Raw genomic sequence first — 8192 nt, 5'->3', positions numbered from 1 at the left:
GTGAAAAAAAAATCCATGAATCCACATGGTAGGATTTGTAGAGAATTTATTCGTAAATCAGGGTGGAAAATAAGTATCAGTGATGTCACGGAAAAAGGAATTATGTTTTTCAGTCTGATCTGACAAACTCATTGTTAAATCTTTGTAAAGCAGACATTCCTCCCTTGTGAACACAGATCTGCCGCTGCACTGAGCAGCAGACGGGAGATATTTATGCATCTGCTGGTGGTGTTTCCCACATTAGAGGAGCACTTTTGTTCTGGAGAATTATAACAGACTTATTTCCCTGCAGTGTCAAAGAGGTTGTTATGCCTCACTCCCCAGCCCACTGCATCTCATCCATCAGCTACAAACACACACTCCAGCTCAATTATGAATTTGCTCGCAACCAATTACGGACAGATGCCAATAAATACTGCTTTCTCCCTTCACAGCAATTAAAACTGGCCATGAAAATGAATCTCATTCTAAAAATAACTGTGATAACGAATAGTTTGTGCTTGGACCGCTCATTAGTAAATTTCACTTACACACAGTCTAAATGTCAGTGTGAAGAACAGTAAGTGTGAACAATGTGTTTTTTATGGCCTGTTCATCCAGCCTCAGCACTGTTCATACAGTAGAAATGTTGTTCTTGTTTTATGCACTACCACAGACTTGTATTAGATTGAGTAATCAATCATGTTCAGTCAATGGGTTGGCCTTTATAATGTGACACATTCTTTAATTATCATGCCAGCTACACATCCCCCTCTTCTCCATAAAGGCTATACAAACCTGTAAGTGGTTGCATTGATTGACTTCTCTACCATCCTCGCCTCCTCTTGCTTCAGCTTCTTATTAACATGCATGACGATGGCACATACCCTGCTCCATGCATGACAATAGCTTTTTCTTCAGCCTTACTCACTACATGTCTCTGCAATACATGACATTGGGTAATTCTCCAATGAACTCTAGCTGCTACTTGCATTTTAGAGTGGTTCCCTTATATAAAGGTGTAGCCATTTGTTACAATAAATGTTGGGGTATTGACACTAGTGTAGCTGACGCATGGTGCAGTTGTGCTCAGGGGAAATGCTGCTGAAGAATGATAAGAATACCGTACTGTCCACAGGTGTTGCACAGGGACTCTCTGGTGCACGTGGTTGACAGTTTGAACAGTGCTGTAATTGTTTAGTGCAAGCAAAGCTGCCTGAGAAGTAAATTTGCCTGAGTGGGCAGCGGAGGCAGGGGCATTCATGGAAAATCTGCTCTCCAGCCGTAAAATGCTGATAAGAAAATAAATGTCAAAATTCAATCTCGGTTATCTGAATGTTAAATAAACGTCTGTCCAGATTCCCAACTGATATGTAAATCTTGGCTTTCCTATGATTAATATCACATTCAGCATTAAGATAACTAATTATTTAAAAAATAATAATAATAATGACACAATAAGGCATTTTAACATAGTTTTTGTTTCTATTTTAAATAGCTCAATACATATAAATGACCAGCAGCAGCAGCCATAGTCAGTGATAAATGAATATTTGGATGAATTGAAAATTGGAATTATTGAAATACAAAGTTTCAGTTATAAATTATTTGGCAATTAGACTCAGGTGAAGTTACATAGCAAAGCTGCGTCTGATGATGGATGATGGGAGGAGGTAGAACTCCTTCAGTCTTGGCGCTGGTGGTGGTAGCAAAGATGAAGCAGGTGGGGACTTGGACAAGAAACTCTATCTTGGCAGGATGAGGTGTAGAATGACAGCAGAGCTGTGAGATTTAAGGATAGCGAAATACTGATATTTTGCATACATGTATCTAAGCATGTTTTGTCTGAAGTAACTATAAATGAACTATATTTTCATCATGAAACCAGACAAGCATCTGTCCCCTAACCCTTTCTTAAGTGTCTTGTGCATTGTCTTTACAAAGTTTAGCAAGGTTAAAGTCATTGTGAGGAAATAGAGGTACAATTGAACTACTAGTGTTAAATGAGATTTTAATCATTCATTCAAATAAATGTTTTAACAACAAGCCAGAGAAAATCATTCTTCAAAGGATTTCTTTGAAATTATAATGAGGGTTTGAAATTTACTTCATTTGTGTGTTTGTGTGTAAAGATTATTTATACATTCAATTTTGCCCGAGAAAAATAAGAAATAAAAACAGCAAACTAATGTTGTCGCCCTAATCATGAAGGACATTCCCTGACTAGTTATATTTGATTGTAAATCATAATCAGTTGAATTACAGAATTTATACTGTAAATTTGGGGCCGTTTGGTGCCTCAGAAGGTCTGGAGCGCCAGGAAACATTATCATCTTTGCCAGACTGCAAAACCAGATTTGCTATTTTAATTGCATTATCTTATAAAGCAAGGAGCTCATTTATGACATAACAAACAGTTTAAGATCTTTAAAGGAAAAAAGGAAAAAAGTTGAAACAAAAATAACCACAGAAAAACACACTGCTGCCCTTTTTAAAGCTGTCACAAGCATCTTTGTTGTGGAAAACATCAACATGAACAGACAGTCATCACGTGCACAGCAAGCTGCAAAATGAGTTATGTTTTAATATAGTCTTCACTGTTACAGTGTATTAAATATGTATTAGTGATTTTTGCTATCAGTATGATTTATGTGGAGCACAGAAATCAAGCTGTACAATATGATTAAAGGTTGTGCTGTCTGAAAGTTAAGTATTCTGGGAATAGTTTCATTAGTGTTGATGTTTACTGTCTTGGGGGCAGATTTTGAATTAGTGCAGCTATTTTGACGTGAATGTCAGCGGCAACATGTGAAGGCATAAAAAAAACCCTTTTAGCGTCACGCAAATACAAGCGCAATTAGCAGAGTTAGCTTGTACACTATTCTATGTTGTCAAGTGTTTACATATAACAATGAACTGTTCTTTGTTTTGTGATGTTTTTGTAAGGGAAACTGCTGACCGTGTCTCTTGGTGATAAATAGTCGTGTCCCATGCTTCTCAGCAACTCGTTCAGGCTGTAGGCGTCTATGGGGTGAACAGAGATGAAGGGTTAGAGATGCATACGAAGATGCATTTAGATTTACTTGAATAGTCACAGTTGCCAGGCCACCATTGCCTTAAGAGCATTTGGAGAATACAGTAGCTGTGTGTGTGTGCGCGCGTGCGTGCGTGTGTGTGTATGCGAATGAGTAATTCATACATTTGCTGTGTGTACATGTGAGTCACTATTGTTTGAGGCAAGATGAGAGCTGAAGATGAAAGCATTTGGCAGTGTTGGAAAATAATATGGATAATGGTGAATGTTGTTTATACGGAGAAATGTAGGTGTTGGCTAGAAATCCTTTTCTGTTTGTGGTAAATGGTGATGAAAGATAACTTTTTGTGACTCTTTGTTGCATCAGTGACAACTTTGTGGAAACAGTTATGACGAATATTTAATTTGGGTTTCTTGGCTACTGTTTGTGATGCTGTCTTAACAAATATGTGCTGCTGTGACACTGCAGTTTGCAAATGCGTAATTTTTTCGTTCGTGCTTTTGCTCTAGATGGAGGAGGTTCCCTTGGTACCTCCCTTATGACAGTGCAGAGTCTCTGATTGTCATTGCAGCTGCGGTTCATTGTTTTTGACTTGTCAGACACAACAGATGTTCTCTCTCGGCATGAGGATCATCTGATCGGCATTAGTATATTTTAAATATGTTGAATATGTTTTCAGGCTGCTGCAGCGGCTCAGTAAACTTGTGATCCTCATGTCTGGCAGATCCAAAATACAGCCCTTTTCAGACATGTAATATTACTGCCTTCATTAATCTGCTAAGGTGAGGGCATGCCATCATTCCTCCAATTCAAACATAACATATGACAGCTGGGATAGGCTCCAGCGTCCCCCGCAACCCTGAAAAGGATAAGCGGAAGCGAATGGATGGATGTATTGTACTTTGCTCTGTCCCTAGCTCTGATATTGTTGCCCTAACTTAATGGAAAAAGTAGTTGGGATTCTCATTCACACTTAGATCCTGGCAGGTAAAAAGGAGTGCATGTTTGAAAGGGGTTTTATCTCTCCTGGTTTGTCTCTACAGGGAGTGCAGAATTATTAGGCAAGTTGTATTTTTGAGGAATAATTTTATTATTGAACAACAACCATGTTCTCAATGAACCCAAAAAACTCATTAATATCAAAGCTGAATGTTTTTGGAAGTAGTTTTTAGTTTGTTTTTAGTTTTAGCTATTTTAGGGGGATATCTGTGTGTGCAGGTGACTATTACGGTGCATAATTATTAGGCAACTTAACAAAAAACAAATATATACCCATTTCAATTATTTATTTTTACCAGTGAAACCAATATAACATCTCCACATTCACAAATATACATTTCTGACATTCAAAAACAAAACAAAAACAAATCAGCGACCAATATAGCCACCTTTCTTTGCAAGGACACTCAAAAGCCTGCCATCCATGGATTCTGTCAGTGTTTTGATCTGTTCACCATCAACATTGCGTGCAGCAGCAACCACAGCCTCCCAGACACTGTTCAGAGAGGTGTACTGTTTTCCCTCCTTGTAAATCTCACATTTGATGATGGACCACAGGTTCTCAATGGGGATCAGATCAGGTGAACAAGGAGGCCATGTCATTAGTTTTTCTTCTTTTATACCCTTTCTTGCCAGCCACGCTGTGGAGTACTTGGACGCGTGTGATGGAGCATTGTCCTGCATGGAAATCATGTTTTTCTTGAAGGATGCAGACTTCTTCCTGTACCACTGCTTGAAGAAGGTGTCTTCCAGAAACTGGCAGTAGGACTGGGAGTTGAGCTTGACTCCATCCTCAACCCGAAAAGGCCCCACAAGCTCATCTTTGATGATACCAGCCCAAACCAGTACTCCACCTCCACCTTGCTGGCGTCTGAGTCGGACTGGAGCTCTCTGCCCTTTACCAATCCAGCCACGGGCCCATCCATCTGGCCCATCAAGACTCACTCTCATTTCATCAGTCCATAAAACCTTAGAAAAACCAGTCTTGAGATATTTCTTGGCCCAGTCTTGACATTTCAGCTTGTGTGTCTTGTTCAGTGGTGGTCGTCTTTCAGCCTTTCTTACCTTGGCCATGTCTCTGAGTATTGCACACCTTGTGCTTTTGGGCACTCCAGTGATGTTGCAGCTCTGAAATATGGCCAAACTGGTGGCAAGTGGCATCTTGGCAGCTGCACGCTTGACTTTTCTCAGTTCATGGGCAGTTATTTTGTGCCTTGGTTTTTCCACACGCTTCTTGCGACCCTGTTGACTATTTTGAATGAAACGCTTGATTGTTCGATGATCACGCTTCAGAAGCTTTGCAATTTTGAGACTGCTGCATCCCTCTGCAAGATATCTCACTATTTGTGACTTTTCTGAGCCTGTCAAGTCCTTCTTTTGACCCATTTTGCCAAAGGAAAGGACGTTGCCTAATAATTATGCACACCTGATATAGGGTGTTGATGTCATTAGACCACACCCCTTCTCATTACAGAGATGCACATCACCTAATATGCTTAATTGGTAGTAGGCTTTCGAGCCTATACAGCTTGGAGTAAGACAACATGCATGAAGAGGATGATGTGGACAAAATACTCATTTGCCTAATAATTCTGCACTCCCTGTATTTCTAATGTACACACAGTGTTAAATATGCATGTACAATTTCGTCATGTTAATGGTTGTAAATTGCTTTAGATTTTTATGTGCAATGTCTACTAATCCAAATAAAGGTTATATGTCAAATAATATCGTCTTGTTCATTCTTGAATGAATTTGGTGTTATATGACAATTGCAAGTGATAGTTTATACACATTAGCAGACATTTTAAAGGAGCATAAGAGGAAGGCTTCATCTGAGTCATTCTAGGCCTCACTGTGCAGGTTTGGTTGGTTTTAACTTTTGGGTCTGAAGTCGCACTGAAATTTGAGAAGGTAAAGTGCACAGACGTTTGCCCACCTCAATTATTTGCCTCCTTGGTAGTTCTGATCAGAGTGGTCTTAATGGAAAGCTTAATGGTGGCTCTTTTACCTACCTGTATAGCCTCTCTCACAACACAGCCAGCACATGGGATATAAATAAATCTTCATGCACTAAAAAACAGTGGTTCCCAAATGGTGTGGTGAGGCCAACGGGTGAGGCACACTGGTGTGGCTGGGTATTTGATGTCAACCATACATTATTACTGCAACTGCATTCAAGAATGACATTTAAACGTACTCATCTGATTAAGAGAAAATGATAATAAAGGTTGTTTTCTTATGTGTCATTAGTGCTTCATCCAGATGCTGCCTTTCTGTGACAATATACGGTTGAAAAGAACAACTGATGATGTGTCAGATGGCATGGAGGTATGCCTTAAAATTGTTGCATGACTTTTGGAGGTGCCTTGGGTACAGAATGGTTGAAATCCACTCCTATTTAAAAAAAAAATGGTGTTACAAAAACCTTCTATCACATCTGTATAAAAATAGACTCTGTACATGAAAGCCAAGCAGAGACGTCCTCATTTAGCACCTTTAATAGACAGCACTCTCAGTGATGATCTGCAGCCTCTTGACAGCATTTTAAATAACTGAGTACATGAAGAGGTACTCACTCCAAAATAGTGTCATCCTAAAGTTTAGTGCCCTGGATGCCTATTTATTAAGCAAGTGCTTGTTAGGGATATTGGTGCCCTGACAAGAATAAGCACCTCTGGCTAATTTAGAAATGAATAAGCATTTAGGCCACAAATCATTTGGAGAGATTTCAGCCATCCAGTGTTTTCTCATGTGCTGCAGACTGTGTGAGAGTTTTTGTACAAATATTATTCTAGTGGGATAAGAAAAAGACACAAAAACTGAAAGACATGTCTTTTTTTTAATTGGGATTTAAGGGTTCCTGAGCAGTAGTTGGCTTATTTATGTAAAAGACAAATAAATACACAAATGTGTCCTTGGATAATGAACTAATCCTATTTTCAAAATGATGGAAGATCATTTAGTGGCTTTAAGCAACTACATTACAGGGACATGGTTTCAACAACAGACAGCCTTCTTCTTCCTCCAGTCATCACCTTAATGCAGTTCAGGTATAAAAGGTCGCATTTGTCACAGACTGCCTGACTCCCCCAAGGTGGCTTGCATGAATAACTAACTAAATAAAATGTAAAGACTCCATCTAAACGAGCATGGGCTTGTCCATAGGGAGTCATCAGATGCTTACTCTAAAAGGTCAGCCTCATCCCTTAGGGCAGCTTTAAAGCTGAAACAACACCTCCCAATTTAACCACAAGTAGTGTGACTACTGGGCCTGTATATGTCTTGAGTACTTGGAGCCATGAGACTGGCATAATCCCATGTGTTCGGGCACATTTGTACATTTGGGTGATGTTTTGTCTTTATTCACTTTTTTTCTTACTTTTTTATTCCTCTACAATATTAGATTATCTTGTTGTCCCTTGTGATATAATGTGCCTATGGTATACATATACAGTCAGGTGCTTTTAGATACAAACATATATGTGCACACATACACAACAACATATTGAAGAAAAACCTTTTTTCTACATCTGTATAACACTGGTTTAGCTCAGTTCTACCCATCAATATCTCACAATATTACCAAAAAATCATATCAAAAATATCACTCTAAGGTCATTGTGCCTGCAGACTGCTTGAGAATGAGGACATTTATCAGTATTGAATTGTTTCATCACAGCATCACATATTGTATAAATTATGTCTGACCTGTTGTAACACAACACAGTGCCAAAATAAGACGTCAAAACAAAGCGATAACACAGCTTTGTGTTTCATGCATAAATGATCTCCCAGTAGTGCCGTCTGTTACTACTGTAAGTAAAACACGGACAGATCCATAATGCGGACGCTGTGTTTAGCGGCTTTCTGTGTAGTTGAGAACTGAATTCAAAGACGTGCAGCCAAATAAGGTATGATCAAATGGATACGGTTTTTAATGCTTTGGACACAGAATAATCTAATCATGCAAACAACTGGACTGCCTGTTTGTTCTCTCCACACTGGTCCAAATGTCATAATGATACATTAGTGCTTATTTGCTCAAATCAAAAATTCTAATCAACTATATAGAAACTCCCTCCCTCTTCCCAGAGGACTCATAATGCTACAGGATGATGTTTAGAGTGTTTCGTAGTGCTACAGAACATTGCTTCGTTTGATTTAAGTCCAGATTAC

The sequence above is a fragment of the Diplotaxodon limnothrissa genome, linkage group LG16 (genome assembly GCF_057381915.1).
Source record: "Diplotaxodon limnothrissa isolate DT_005_m linkage group LG16, D_limnothrissa_male_GT1.1, whole genome shotgun sequence".
Lineage (NCBI taxonomy): Eukaryota > Metazoa > Chordata > Actinopteri > Cichliformes > Cichlidae > Diplotaxodon > Diplotaxodon limnothrissa.
This window is presented reverse-complemented; position numbering follows the sequence as displayed.